Source organism: Alexandromys fortis, unplaced genomic scaffold, assembly GCF_014885135.2.
Source record: "Alexandromys fortis isolate MF-2015 unplaced genomic scaffold, M_Fortis_MF-2015_v1.1 scaffold_78, whole genome shotgun sequence".
Lineage (NCBI taxonomy): Eukaryota > Metazoa > Chordata > Mammalia > Rodentia > Cricetidae > Alexandromys > Alexandromys fortis.
The window spans coordinates 80,769-95,697 of NW_026067977.1; the positions used below are offsets into that span (position 1 = coordinate 80,769).

Sequence of the window (14,929 nt, forward strand, 5' to 3'; positions counted from 1 at the left end):
TCAGAGCCACAGTTTGCAAAAAGTGCAGCTATTGAGTAATGCAATGTAGTGTCAATTAGATGTACATTCCTGAGGTCTTTCATCTGTTGTAGCTTTGTCTTTCTTTTTCTTTTCATTACATCAGGTATATTGCCCTGTAAATTGTGGTAGTGGTACCAGGAATAAAAAATTAAGGAATTTTTAACTTTTCAAAAAAAGAAAGAAAGAAAGAAAGAAAGAAAGAAAGAAAGAAAGAAACTGCACAGAGCTGGAGTATAACCCAAGAGAAGCAGTTCTATTACCTGTCCATAGTACAGTGATTATGGAATTTGAAAACTGTTTGACAATGACACATTAGTCTCAGCATCCTTCAGTGTAACCAAAGCTGTCTGTTTCCACATACCCTTCTGATCTTTCTGTCTACGAGGAGCTGTCAGCATCTCTGTTGAGGAGACAGAAGCATCAAAGCTAAGGGGCTATTAATCTCTTTCTTTTGGATTCAGACAGACTGAGGCTCAGAAAATAGGAAACTTGTGGATGATTACACAGTAAAGTAGTGCAGGGAATGACTTGGCAACTGTCTCTCCTGTTAGTCCCCCAAAGAGAGATGCTCGCTTCCAATTCAACAGTAAAGAGCAGCATTGTCAATACAGTAGTTTAAAATATGAATTTAGTGTAAAATAAATTACATTTAAGAAAATGTTGGAGGCATAAAGATACAATTATTCATTTTCGGTTTTATGACATATGTCAAGATTGGTAGAGTGACGAGTTCATTATTCTTATTAAAAGAACAATGGGAGGGTTACAGTTGAAAGGGATCTGGCATACTGTGCCATCCAAAGCATTTCCCGAACTTGAGAAGGCACTTTGTGTGATGTTTCTGCATGTTGCAATCCACTTCCCACCCGAGCTGAAACCAGAAGCTGAAGGGAGGTTCTAGTCACCTAGTGATTCCTCGGTGTGCATTTCCTCTACCTCATTTGCAAGCTTCGCTTCTGTTCTTTTCCACTCTCTTGTCCTGAGAAGCAGGCTGGGCATGAGGAAAGCCTTCGCACACAGCTCTTACAGCGCGTGAGAAGTTGTTTCGGGGACTTTATCTCCTCGAGCTTCTTCAAGCTCTTTCAGGGTTGAAAATTGGAGAGAAACAGTTCAGAAATGAGTGACGACATGGGAATCCAAGAGCAAGGATGTTCAGAATACCTGCTGCTTGGTTTGATGTTCAAACGCTGATCCCTGACCCAAGATGCCAACCGGAGCTGACTCTCCTGAGGAGGAAGACCTTGTTTTGTTAGGGTGATAATAGGAGCAGAGTCCATATCCTAGACCATGCATCTTTTGCCTCTGGGAACTGAGTCAATCATCCTAGACAAAGCCTCTGAAGATTTTATAAAGATTTTATGAGTTGCTGTTACTTGAGAGACTGTGGAGTGTCAGATTTTGCATTTGGATGGAAAACTCTGGGGTTCTCTGTGGGGAACAAGGTTAGAATCATGGGGGTACTGAGAGACATGGGGTGAGAGGGGTGAAGGGGAACAGTTTACCTCACTGAAGGCTTCTTTGGTAATTCAGGAACTGTTCTTCAAGGTCCTTTGGCCTGGTCTCTTGGAATTTAGAATTTAGGCCAAGATTTAGAATGTCAAAGATAAAATCAAGGCTGCAGTTTGGAAGATTATAGGGTCCAAGGTTGGCTAAAACTCTGTCCCAACCTCAAGGATAGATGTTGCAAAAGGCAGGGTGATCTTCAAAGCCTTTATCCATAGCAGTTATCTTGTAAAAGAACAGCAAAAATTCATGGCTGAGTTATTTAGAAAGAAGATAGCAGAACGGGGCTCTGCACACTTTCAGCACAAGGGCCCTATGACTGAGGGCTTGATCCCTTGGGGAAACAGCATGGGTCACAAGATCACAAGGGATAATAGCTCTGGGACTAGGCAGGGGAAGCCTCAGGACAAGCAAAACAGGAGAGTAACTAACAGGAGAAGGACTGGATAAGTAACAGGTCTTCCCTCAGAGTAGTAACAGCGAAGGAGTGTTCCAGCATAGGGGGGCTTTGAGAAACAGAATGCCACATTTGTTTGAGAATGAGGACACAGAGGTATCTGTTAAGTCAGTGGTTTCAGACAGCATAGAAGCAGTTTTGGTCGAAGCTCTGGGCCCTCATGTTAAAGGCACAGGACCCTCTCAGGCCATGATGCTCATTTGTTTTATAAGACGGTACTCTCTCCCCTTCATCCTAGTGACCCTCAACCATGCTCATTGTCTTGTACACCTTCTCTGTCATGTCACTTCCTTTCTTGTCCTGTGCCCTCGGAGAGTGTGCTAACTAGGTGTTTCTGAACTCTCTCTGCACTGGTGCAAGGAACTCACTGATTCATGCTTGTGTTCTGCTCTAGGGGCTTGCATATCACAGCTCTGGGACACACACTCAACCCAGAGCCCTAGAACACACTCTCAGGAGCGTCTTGGCAGTCCATACTTACCTTTCTGTTAACTTCTCCTTCCCTCTGTGGTGTTCATGAGAAATAAAATAAATTATGTATAAAATAATTTTTATAGTTTCCCGTGTTGAATAATGACTACCAACACAACAACCTTGCTTTGTAGCATTTTGTATTGCAACTATGTCCGTTTTCAGAAACTTTGCTAATCAAGTGGGTGTTTTCTGTCACTTACAATCCAATCACTATTTTAACATCATTTTGTCTATGAGAAAATTATGTTCTGAGCTCCAAAGGAATATCTCCCAAGTAGAGTATTGATGCCCAGTTATGTCGTTAACTGTTTGCTTCCCATAGGTATTAGAGATACTGATAGCGTGTGTAGGATGTTTAGGGGATTTCCTGATTCAGTTAAGCAACGAGAGAATTTTATTGTGTGTGTTTGGAACAACATGATGGTTTCTTTACAACAACAACAACAGCAACAATAATGTTGACAATACATCGCAGCGGTTTGCCTAGCAATCCGTGACACTCAGCACACCGTGTGAGTAGTTAATATTCACTAGTGTTTCAATACTTTTTGTCATTCTCAAAAGAAAATAATATCCTCCACTTTGCAAGTGAGAGAAAGAGCAAAAGACTTCATACAGAACCACACATCTAGTAGCTTGTTCTTACTCAGTTCCTGGCTGCTGATCACTGTGAAAGGAAGAAAATGTCTGTTGCCAAAAGCGGTTCATAGTGAAGGTGTTGGCGAATACCTTATTTGTACACATACGCTTTATGTACACTCTATGTAACTCACTGATTAGATATTTGAAATGTCATAATCATACAAAGCATCTCACTTCGGGTGGCAACATCACAACTCTACCAGGAAGTAGAAGCTACTAGGTAAGCAAACAAGTTGCCAAGCTACCAACTAAACAAAAACACTCATCCGGCTCCATCTCAACACCTTACAAAACCTTCTTTCGCATGTCACAGCATTTGATGCTCACGATACAGCGTGATGTAAGAGTTTAATTGTAGATCTCAAAAACTGACTTTCTCCTCATGTCCTTGAAGCCACATGGACCAGCAAATGGAGGAAACAGGGCACCTGCTGTTTAGCACGTGGTGAACTTGGTCAATTCTCACAAACTGAAGCCACTGGGAGAGATGTCCTCAGTGACCCCATAAGATCACTGTCTGGCCTCTATTTGCTCAGTGTAGGGCATGCAAACAGACAGAAGTTACACAAATGGTTTCTCTTCATCATAGATTGAGGAGTTAGAAATCCTAAATGCTCCAAAACCTAAAACTGACAGCCAACACGATGCCGTTCCATTCTCGATGTCATACAGTGACATGCAGGTCAAACCACAATGTACGAAATGACCTTCAGACTATGAACGAAGCACAAGTGAACTTTATTTTTAGATCTGACATTCACCCCCAGGGTGTCCTATAATGCATCCACTAAAATTCCACTAGCGTATCTGTATCACTTATTGATCCCTAGACTAGTAACATTTTCCAGTTGTTTAAGAATAGTTGGGTTTATATGGCTAGCTCTGCCAAACAGGCTTGGTACGGGCATGACTTGTGCTAGGTCTCTGGTAAGATTCAGTACACTTCTTTTCTGCTGCCAGACAGCCATGAAGGGGCTCCATCTTTTAAAAACCGCAGCTTTGAGATAAAGACAGAGATTTGGGTTTCCAAATCTCTATTTGGAAAGGGGCAACCTTATATGTTAGATAATTTTAAACAAACAAATATGTATTATTTGTACATAAACATTTTTGTGTTAATTCACTGATGTTTCAGAACATATTTTTATAACAGCAGCAAGCTTTAAACTAGATATCTAAGAGCTGTCCAAATACTGGGAATTAAACTGAAAAACTGTAGTTTTTCTGTCTCAGCTCTCAAGACATTCACAGTCAAGGTTGAAGATGGGAGTCAGTATTTCATCTCAGTTTAGAGATTAATATTAATTCTTTCAGAGGGGAAGCTACTGGACATGTGGGGAAAATCTCCATTGCTTCTCAAACAGGACCTCGGATGATGGCCGCTATCATTTGTACAAGTTCCAGTAGTTACTGAGGTATAAAATCAGGACATCACTATCTACCTCAGGGTTCTCGTGAGAGCAAAAGGATTTAGTAAAATACAGAATTACACACTGGTTCCCAGTAAAGGCTTTGGGAGATTGTATTCTGGGAAATACAGAAGAACATGAAAACCCCCTTTCCTTTTGATCTGTTCCCCAAGTCATCAATTCCATTCAACTCTTGGCTATCTATATGCCGATAGCACCCTGTCTTGGTTCCTGTTCTTTCCAGTTCTTTCCAGATTGATCTGTAGATTTATTTGGGAGATAAGTGCAATCCAAACAAGCTAGTCTTGTCACTGTGTGGCCAATGTTCCAAGTCCTAAGCACATCTAAGGACAAGGACCTTATGGGTTATCAGAACCCTTTTACGTGAACATATTTTGATTGATTTGTCCCTAGGGTACATACACATTCTACCATCTCCAAGTTTAAATTAACCAGAATGAACCTTTTCTGCCCACAGACTCTTTGATGCTACAGCTTCCTCTGGCAATGCCTGAAGGGACCCCTGCCACCTTTCTCCATGTTCCGCTCATTGCCAAGTTCTCAATATGCCTCCTGCAAATGCCAACCCTAGGTAGAATCTCACCTGCTATGCAGTCTTCTCCCCAGATTCCAAGCACATAGACAGTAACCCAAGACAAACCTGATCCTAAGGTCTTCCAATAACCAGGAATAGCGGTAAGGAGAGGTAGCCATGCAGAGCCTGGTATGGTGGCTCACTGCCCAGTGCAGGGGTAAAGGATATTCAAGGATAAACATTAATCTTTCTGTGAAACAATTGTCAGGGAAGTACTAAATAACTAGTCCAGATCAAAGTTGACTTTGACGTGATCTCAGTGGTTTTGTAATGTTTGCTCCCAAACTAGTTGTTTACCAGTGTTACAAGGATCCTGAAATGTGTTGTAAGATTAAACTTTGAGATAAAGTTTGCTTGTTTGCTTTCAAGCACCTGTTCAGAGATGGTTAGTGAAAAGATAAGAATGATTATAGGGAGAGGCTTTAAAAAAAACCTGCACTGGAGAAAGGAGGCCTCTGCCTGGGAGGTGGTAGGCAGATAGGAGAGCAGATAAAAGCTTTCTATGGGCAGGAAGATGGTGAGGATCCAGGACGGAGCAACAGAAGAACAGTGTTGAGCTCTACATACTGAACCAGACGATCAAATTAATGCAGGAGACAGGGCAGACTCACTTGCGGACAACATGACTCAGTGAAGCAGGGTGACAGATTGGAAGAGGAAATGAAACTATATTTAGAAAAGAAAGGCTGATTTCCTCAGAACAGTCCTGTGTGTGTGTGTGTGGGGGGGTCCTTCAAGATTTATTGATTTATTAACTTATTGATTACCCAGGTCCTCCCTCGCTTCTTCTATCCCAGTTGTTATGAGCTGTTTTTGTATCACAGGAGCTTGTACCATTTTAAGTGGTTACAATATACCAGACACATTCTATGAAATGTTTTATTTGATTGCCTCACCGGGTACGTGGTTGTTTTCCCCATTTCACAGAACAATAGATGAGGTTAATTAACCTGATCATAACCGTCTACCAGTGTTGGGATTAATCTTGACCCTCAACTTGATGGGATTTAGGCTCACCTGGGCGATGCCCTTCTGGTGTGTGTATATGGGTGCTTCCCCAGAAGCTTAAGTGATGTGAAGGGATCTGGCCAGAAGGCTGGAGATCTGTGACCCCAGACTCAGTCAAACAGGGAAAACAAGTTGGATGTAGTGGCTCCTGCCTGCAATGTAGGTAATCCAGTGGCCGAGGCAGGTAGGTTGTCAGAAGTTCAGGGCCAGCCTGGATGGCATAGTGAGGTCAAGGTTTGTATAGCAACAGTGTAAAGCTCTGTTCAAACAGAAGAGAGCAGAACAGAACAGAACCAAACCAAATGAGAGAGAGAGAGAGAGAGAGGGAGGGAGAGGGAGAGGGAGAGGAAGGGGGGGCAGGGAGAGAGAAGACATCAGCATTCACCATTTTGTTTCCTGGTTGTGGATACAGCGTGACCAGCCACCTTCTGCTGCCACTGTAATGGAATGTAACCCTGTTTAGGGAGTGATTTCAATGAAGCCTCCCCTCCTTCCATTGTTTCTCTCAGATATTTTATCATAGCGACGGGGGAAAAAAGTGACGGACACGAACACCAGTAAGCAACATTGGGCACCAAACCTACCTTGCTCCCACACACAGCCATAGCAAAGCTTCAAGATCTTCTGGTCATGGCCATGAGACCTGACCCTCTTCTGCCTCCGCAGTGTAAGAGAAAAAGAAACACTTCCTGCTGGCTTTCCCAAACTTTCCCTACTTGACCTGGTTTCCCCTTTATCAGTTTGGAGGGGAAATGATAACTTTCTGACCACTAGATGGCAATCCTATCTTAAAAATGCTTTCAAAGCAGCTGTTAATCTGGGAATTTCTTTTCCGCAGCAGCAATTTCAGCCTTTCATAAAGAGCTCTGGCGTGTACGGGCGGTCGGCTCTGATATTACCTGGACTGTAGGCAGTGTTTTGATTGACATCTCCCATTACATCTTAGACCCAATCTTCTGTTCCATAAAGCAGCATGGAAAGATGATTTTTTTAAAAAAAAATAAAAAGGTTTATTTATTATGTTGAGTGTTTTGCCTGCATGCATGCCTACATGCCAGAAGAGGGCACCAGATCTCATTCTAGGTGACTGTGAGCCACCATATATGTGGTTGCTGAGACTTGAACTCAGGACCTCTGGAAGAGCAGACAGCACTTTCAACTGCTGAGCCTTCTCTCCAGCCCGGGAAGATGACTGTTAAGCTTCAATTTATATCACAGGTTTAGTGACCTTTACACGTCATTTGAATTCTTTGTGTCTCATTTCTTCACGACATTTTTTGCACTGTGATGAGAAGGGTCCCAGTTTGTTTTCTGTCTACTGAGGGGAGGAAAGTGTTCATTCTGGCTTCATAAGTTCTAATCCATAGCTGAGGAATGCTAAGGCAGGAACCTGGAGACAGGACCTGAAGGAGTAGCCACAGAGAAGTGCTGCTTACTGGCTTGCTCCTCGTGGCCTGCTTGCCCTGATTTTTGAATACAGCACAGAACCATCTGTCCTCAGGGGATTGGGTCCTCCTACCTCAGTCATTCATCAAGAAAATGCCACACAGCCTTGCCTAGAGGCCAACCTGATGGAGATGTTTCCTCAACTGAGTCTCTCTTCTCAGACGACTCTAGCTTGTGTCAAGTTGACAAAAATCTAACTGCCATAAGAAGCAAATGAGCAATGTATGTAAGTACTGGTAGCACATAGAGAAGAGGGAGTTCTCATGGGAGACTCCCAAATTTGAACTATTTACCATCCTAGATCCTTTAGGAATAGGATCATTGAACTGAGCCAAGGACCATCCTTCTTCCAAGACGGAACATTTTATATCAGTATCCCCTGCCCTCACCTAAGGGAATTAATCTTAGTGGCTAGCTATAAAATCACAGATAGAGCCATTTGGGGTGGCAGCTTGACAATACCTCTTAAGTTCTAGAGAACTGGTCCATGGCAAAACAAGCCAGACTTGGATCCATCTGGGTTCTCCAGACAGAGTCAATAGGATTTGAGTGTGCTTAGGATGCAACTGGGAAGTGGTATTTTTCTTTTCTAGGCAGCCATTACTACCTGTTGAGCAACGTGCCTGTGTAGTTTGAGTGATGAGAAGGAGATGCATCCTAAGCAGTTGTGACCCAGGCAGGAAGCAGTTGTCCATCATGAAATGCTGGAGTCCTGGGCAGTTCAATAAATATGGATGAGGGACCATCTGGTCCTCATGATCTTTCTGCTTCTATTCTGTGGTGTGTCTTGCTTGAGATAGATTTGCAAGTCAGGATGAACCCTGGACTTGGTTGCGCATGCCTTAAAACCATGAGGCTTAGAGTGACACTTGACCTTTGAAGGCAATCAGTCATGGATAGGGCTAAGTCACACCAAGAGAAGTTTGCATAGTTCTGATCCCATTGGGGGCTATGAACCTTTAACCATGGCTATGCTATCCGTAGGGCCAGAGGCATGGCATGAGCTACAAGGACATATGGGGAGAAAGACTAAAAAGGGACTGCTGGAGATCTTGGGTACAATGACTTTTGTTATAGCTCACACTATGTCTCCTTATCTTAGGAGAGTCAAAATTGTCCTCTTGCTGCTGAGTTCACTACATAGGCCAGATCAGTCTGGAAAGAAATGAAGCATCTGGACCTCGTATTGAGCCTTCCTCAAATCCATTGATGTGAAAGCCATGGGCATTTTGGAATGAGTTTGGGTTTATCAAGAGGTTTGTGAGGATCCAAGATCAAACTCAACTAAATGCAAATCAAGTGTCAGGAGCCAATGCCTAGAGCAGGAAAGAAAGTTCTTTTGTTAAGCAGCAGCAGCAGCGTACTTCCCCCCCAACCCCTGCCACCTTGTATGGGGAATCCAGTGCAGAGACAGACTGCCTCACAGCTCAACAATGAGAGGGTATGTAAAGGGCCTGCCCTCTGCTTGGTAGCAGAAAACGCTCCTTAAATGAGAGCTAGTACTGCTGGCAAGTAGACGGATAGGCTGAGGTTCAGTCACCTGTGGATGCTGAATTTACGGACTTTGTACTTACTAAGAGGCAAACCTGTTTCAGTTACAAAATTGGCCACCCAGATGGCTTGTGGCTACTTTGCCTGCCAACAAGAGAATCAGTGGGCAGTGGTATTTTATCCTGGATTAACTTTACTCTGTCAACAGAAGCAGGCAACCAAGAGATGGGAGAAGTCATTTCTTGATGCCTGACTGCACTCCTAATAACTTTGGTTGAATTAGTGGCCGCTCTGAAATTTGGTTCTAGAGTTTCTCTGGATTATGAGTCATGCCGGACCCTTCTCTCTGTGGGCAGGGCTCTGGGGTCATAGAGACAGATCTATGCTGGAGATGCACGAAGGGGTCAGCATAAATCTGAAGCTACAGCAAGCTGAGATCTGGGAGGTTAAAAGAAATCTTGGTGCATGCCAGATGCCTTCAATTAAAGTTCTGGAAGATTGAAGAACATCTTTAAAGGAGGGGTTGGTTGGGGGCACATGTGGCTATGAAAGCTGGGCAACTGAGAAAAATCTTCATCTTGGCTGTGGACAAAGGTCTGGGAAATTGGGTAGTGTCTGTTTCCACACTGTGGTCCTGCATCGAAATGATGGTACCCCAGAGGAAAGGTCTGTTTAATTTTTACAAGATAATTGTAAAATTTTATGGGTTAAAGAAGATGGGTTTGGGTCTCTTTCCATCAGGATGTTCTTGTCTCAGTGCATATAATTAGGGAGCCCATGTGTGTATAATTAGAAAATTAGCACCTGGGAGAGCTTAGGAATAAAACATCTTGGGCCAATTCTGCTCATCAAAAGTGGGATTTTCAGTTCAAGTTGCACTCCATGTCTGCATTTCTGTAGATGCTGTCCTAGTTGCACAAGGAGTGGTTTGTTCTATTCTGCACTACACACACACACACACACCCTGCTGTGTTTATTTCACATTGATGCTGCTGATGAAGTTCAAACTCATCTTGGAAGCATTGAAAGCAGACATCCTGTCTTTAATAGACACCCACAGTACAGTGGTTTTTCAGAATAATTATCCTGGATTCTCTAGGGCATTAAATCTAAATTTTCTGTGTCACTTACATTAGGAAGGTTCCTTTGACTAAGTGTGACATATTTAACCTACTGTGAATTGCTCTGTAGAATAATCGCTGAGGGAGTAGAAGAAATGATTTCATATGTTATTGTTGGTGATCATAAAGACTATCACACCTTGTTTTTTCTTTATTCTTCTCTCATACAATACATCCTGACTTCCCCTCCTCCCAGTATTCCCTCAATTCCCCTCTTCCCCGGATCTATGACTCCTCTGTTTCCCTTTAGAAAAGAGTAAGTCTCCCAAAGATATCAACAAACACGGAACAACATGCAAAAAGCCTAGGCACAGAAAGACCCTCATATCTGCTGTGGGACAATAGTCTTGTACCTTGTAAAGATTTGTCACTTGTATTACTTTAATAAAATGCTGATTGGCCAGTAGCCAGGCAAGAAGTATAGGCAGGGCAACCAGAACAGGAGAATTCTGGGAAGAAGAAAGGGTCAGTCTGCAGTCATCACCCAGACACAGAGGAAGCAAGATGAGAATGTCTCAATGATAAAAGGTACCAAGTAATGTGGCTAACACAGACAAGAATTATGTGCTAATGTAAGTTATAAGAATTAATAAGAAGCCTGAGCTAATAGGCCAACCAGTTTATAATTAATGTAAGGCTCTGTGTGTTTCTTTAGAACTGAACGGCTATGGGACAGGGTGGAACAGAAATCTGTCAGCACATATTCATCTGGACAAGGCAACTCAGTATGAAGAAAAGGATCCGATGAGCACACAAAAGAGTCAGAGACAATCTCACTCATCCTGTTAGGAGTCCAACAAAACTTCCAAGTAAATATCTAACCACAGCATGTATGCAGAGAGCCTAGTGCAGACCCGTGCAGGCTCCATGGTTGCCTCTTCATTCTCTGTGAGGCCCGATGAACCCTGTTTAGTTGATTCTGTGGGCCGCTACCACACTTGATCAATAAGAGAATTCCACTTTTCTAAAACGGACATGACAGTGTTAAGTGTTCTAAAACAGACATGACAGCATTAAGTGATTTTGGAATTACCACTATCTCTAGGCTCCTGAGGTTTGAGGAATGAAATTTCATAGGGGAAGTTTTTAGTCACTGGTCAGGAAGAAATCCTATGCTTACAAAGGGTGCTGCTACCCCTTTATGCCTTAGATGGTTTTGTTGTTTTAAATGAGGCCTTTGGGGGAAATCTACAGAAACATCTTGAATCATTGAGTCATCCTACAGTAAACTTGGCTTGACATAATACTGAAGACCCTGTCCAGAGGCATGCTGGGTCAGCACTCTCTGAACATGCACTGTGTAGGAAGGACAGAGTGTGCCCGGGAATGTGCTCTCCTCTTAGTGTGGTTACTCTGTCTGAACACGTGACATTGTTTCCCAACCTTTGCTTCCTGTGCTGAGAGATATTGCTTTGGGAATTATCCCCGGCTCTCTCCTCACTCCAGGTCGCACGCCTTCATTCTTTCTATCGCCTGGCTGTAGTAAAGAGCTTTCCACTCACCAAGAGGTGAGCTCATTGCATTAGGTTACAATATAATCAGTAATAATACCAATATTCATAGAGCATTGATTTCTCTGGCAAATCTTCTAGGGGTTTAGCATATACTAAATCAGAGGGTAAAAGTCATTATCACCATTTCAACATGTAAAGAGAGTGAGGCACACCTTAAAACAAAGTCCTGTAACTGGGCAATGGTGGCACGCAACTTTAATCCCAGGACTTGGGAGGCAAAGACAGGTGAATCTCGTGAGTTAGAGCCCAGTCTGGTCTACAAGAACTAGTTCCAGGACAGGCTCCAAAACTACAGAGAAACCCTGTCTTGAACGCCCCCCCCCCACAAAAAAAAGTCCTATAACTAATAAATCACATAGCTGAGGTTACGGATCCATGTAATATGGCTCTAGGGTCTGCATTTAAATATTTTGTTTTTACTTTTAATGCTACAGAGAATTGCCCATGGGAGACCACAAGAGAGAAAGAGTGTTTCTTGGAAATCACAGCCTAAAAGGGCAGATGTTTTGGGTGGTGCTTTCATATCAGCTGGATACTATTTTCCACCCCTAGCACTGATGATTCACTCCTAGGCTGAGCTCAGGAGGTCTTTCTTCTCTACAAGGTCCAATGTCAACATACTCAGCAAAAGCCGCAGGCCTGTGAAACCGAGGGCCTTTGGAGAACCAGAGATGGTCGGTGAGACAATAAAGAACTCTAAGAGACAGGGTTTCTCTTCATAGTCCTGGCTGTCCTGGAGCTCACTTTGTAGACCAGGCTGGCCTCGAACTCACAGAGATCTGCCTGCCTTTGCCTCTCAAGTGCTGGGATTAAGACTGTGTGCCACCACTGCCCAGCTGATAGTGTATATATGTGTTTAAGAAAGAGCTAGTGATTGACTGGGTAACTTTGCCCTCTATCTGCACCAAAGCATATTGATTTCATGTTTCTGTGCCTTGTATTTGCTCCTCTTGTTCCTCCTACCTGTTTCTGAGACTCAGTTGGTGTGCCTCTTTACCAAAGAAGCAGTGGAAGAGCTGTTGACCCTCCCAGTAACTTTGTGTGCCATATTCCAGATGATCCATCCCCACTTTCCCAAACAGTGCCATCCACTGGAACCAAGTGTTCAAACATAAGCCTGTTGGTCCATTTGATATTCAAAGCCTGTGTTAGCTCTGTAAAGTGCCTGCCTCCAAGTGCACATCTATCCCTTGACACTGCATCTAGTTTTTCTCCCAAATGTCTCTGAATATTCTCAGGATTTTTCTTAGTTAGGGTTTTCATTGCTGTGAATAGACACCATGACCATGGCAACTCTTATAAAGAAAACATTTAATTGGGGTGGCTCATTTACAGTATCAGAGGTTCAGTCCATTATCATGGTGGGACATGGTGGCATGCAGGCAGATGTGGCTATAGATACATATTGGCTTGCAAGTAGCAGGAAGTCAACTGACTGTCATAGTGAGGGAAGGCTGAGCAAAAGAGACCTCAAAGCCCACTCCCACAGTGACAGCTTCCTCCCACAAGGCCATACCTCCTAATAGTGCCACTCCCTTTAGGGACCATTTTCTTTCAAACCACCACGTTCCACTCCCTGGCCCCCAAAGGCTTATAGCTGTATCATACTGCAAAAATACGTTCTGTCCAACTTCCAAAGTCCTTGTAGTCTATCACAGTCTCAAAGTTGTTTCAAAGTCCAAAGTTCAAAGTCTCTTCTGAGACACACATGGCAATCTCTTAAATGTAATCAGCTTTAAAATCAAAATAAAAAATCAGATCACATTCTTCTAACATTTAATGACACAGGATACACATTACCATTCCAAAACACAGGGAAGGAGTATAGTGAGGAAATACTGGACCAAAGTGAAAAGTTACTGCACCCGAATAAGCCTCTCCATCAACACAATAATCCAAATCAGACCAAATCAAAGCGAATTAGAAAAAGCCCAGGTTTAATGGATACCACACTCCCGGATTGTTTTCCAGTCCCCTAGAAAACCAGGGAAAGGAAGACCAGAAAACCACAAGTCTGTTCTCCGGGGTAGGGGGGAGCAGTTTCAATACCCTGTGGAAGTAGTCTTGAGCATCTCTGGGGGAGGGGTCATCATTTGGAGGGCTTTCTCAGAACTGGAGTCTGGACTGAGGCAACTCCAGGGAGGGGGCTAGGGTTGAAGGTGCCACCCAAACATTCTAGACTCTTCTGACATATGGAAGCCAGGTTCTGGGGTAAGGGTTCCATTCTAATATTCCAGACTCTTTGGATATATGGATGCTAGGGGCTGGGATAAAGCTTCCATCCAAACACTCCAGACTCTTTGGATATGTGGGTGCTAGGGACTGGGATGAAATTTCCATCCAAACACAGAGCAAGACCAAAAACCAACCAGGCAAACTCCAAGCTCTGCGTCTCCATGTCTGACGTTGAAACACTCTTCAGCTCTCCAACTCCTTTCAGCTTTGTTGACTGCACCACACTTTTCTCTTGGGCTGGTTCCACTTCCTGTGAGCAGCTCTCCTCAGCAGGTGTCCCACAACTCTGGCATTTCTGACATCTTGGGTTCCCCAAGACAATGCAGGCTTCAATTTCACAGTTTCATGCAATGGCCTCTCTACTAGGCCTCCATTCAATAACACCCCTGACACATGCCTGGCCTCAGAGGATTTATTCCATAACTCCATTCTTCTTTCCTTAACTCTAAAGCCAGGACCACATAGCCGAAGCTGTCCAGTTCTGCTGCTTGATGGAATTGGAATACAGTCTTCTCATTCAATTACCTCTTCATCAGCTTTCTGTTTTATAGACGGTTTCCTTCACTGCCTAAACGTGGCTGTCCTGAAACATGCTCTGTAGACCAGGCTGGCCTCAGGCTAAGAGATCCACCAGCCTCTGCCTTCCCAGGGCTGGGATTAAAGTTTGGCTCTACCAAGCTTTTCTTTAGTTTCTTTACACAAGTTTGGAAATTAAACTGGGTATGATCTTGCCCTGAGGTCACCACTCCCTTTATTCCAGTTCTTCTTAAAAGGGATTTAGCTCTATTCTACTTCCTGGTGCTCTTTTTCTCCTCAAAATTTATTCTTTATAAATTACCCTGCTCAGCTTGCTCCTTTCCATTATAAATCTGCTTTAGAATTACCACTAATACCCACATGATAGGGTCTATACTAGGCTGTTTTGAGATTTCTTCTTTTTTTTTTCTTTTTATTTATTTATTTATTAAAGATTTCTGTCTCTTCCCCACTGCCGCCCCCCCTTTCCCTCCCCC

General features: G+C 43.4%; 1 protein-coding gene and 1 long non-coding RNA gene across 6 annotated transcripts in view; one reads left to right on the forward strand and one right to left on the reverse strand.

The window, feature by feature from the left end:
* The window catches only part of Hao2 (hydroxyacid oxidase 2), a 20,671-nt gene extending 15,380 nt beyond the window's left edge, over nucleotides 1–5,291 (reverse strand). The window contains exon 1 of one of the 2 annotated variants that reach the window (XM_050157564.1): nucleotides 5,168–5,291. The gene's annotated coding sequence lies outside the window, so the exon portion shown is untranslated. Of the gene's footprint in view, nucleotides 1–5,110; nucleotides 5,132–5,167 lie in introns of those variants that run through there. The other variant, XM_050157566.1, reaches the window with a different exon arrangement.
* The window catches only part of LOC126510850 (uncharacterized), an 88,514-nt gene that overhangs the window by 44,011 nt on the left and 29,574 nt on the right, over nucleotides 1–14,929 (forward strand). The gene's annotated exons all lie outside the window — the stretch shown is intronic.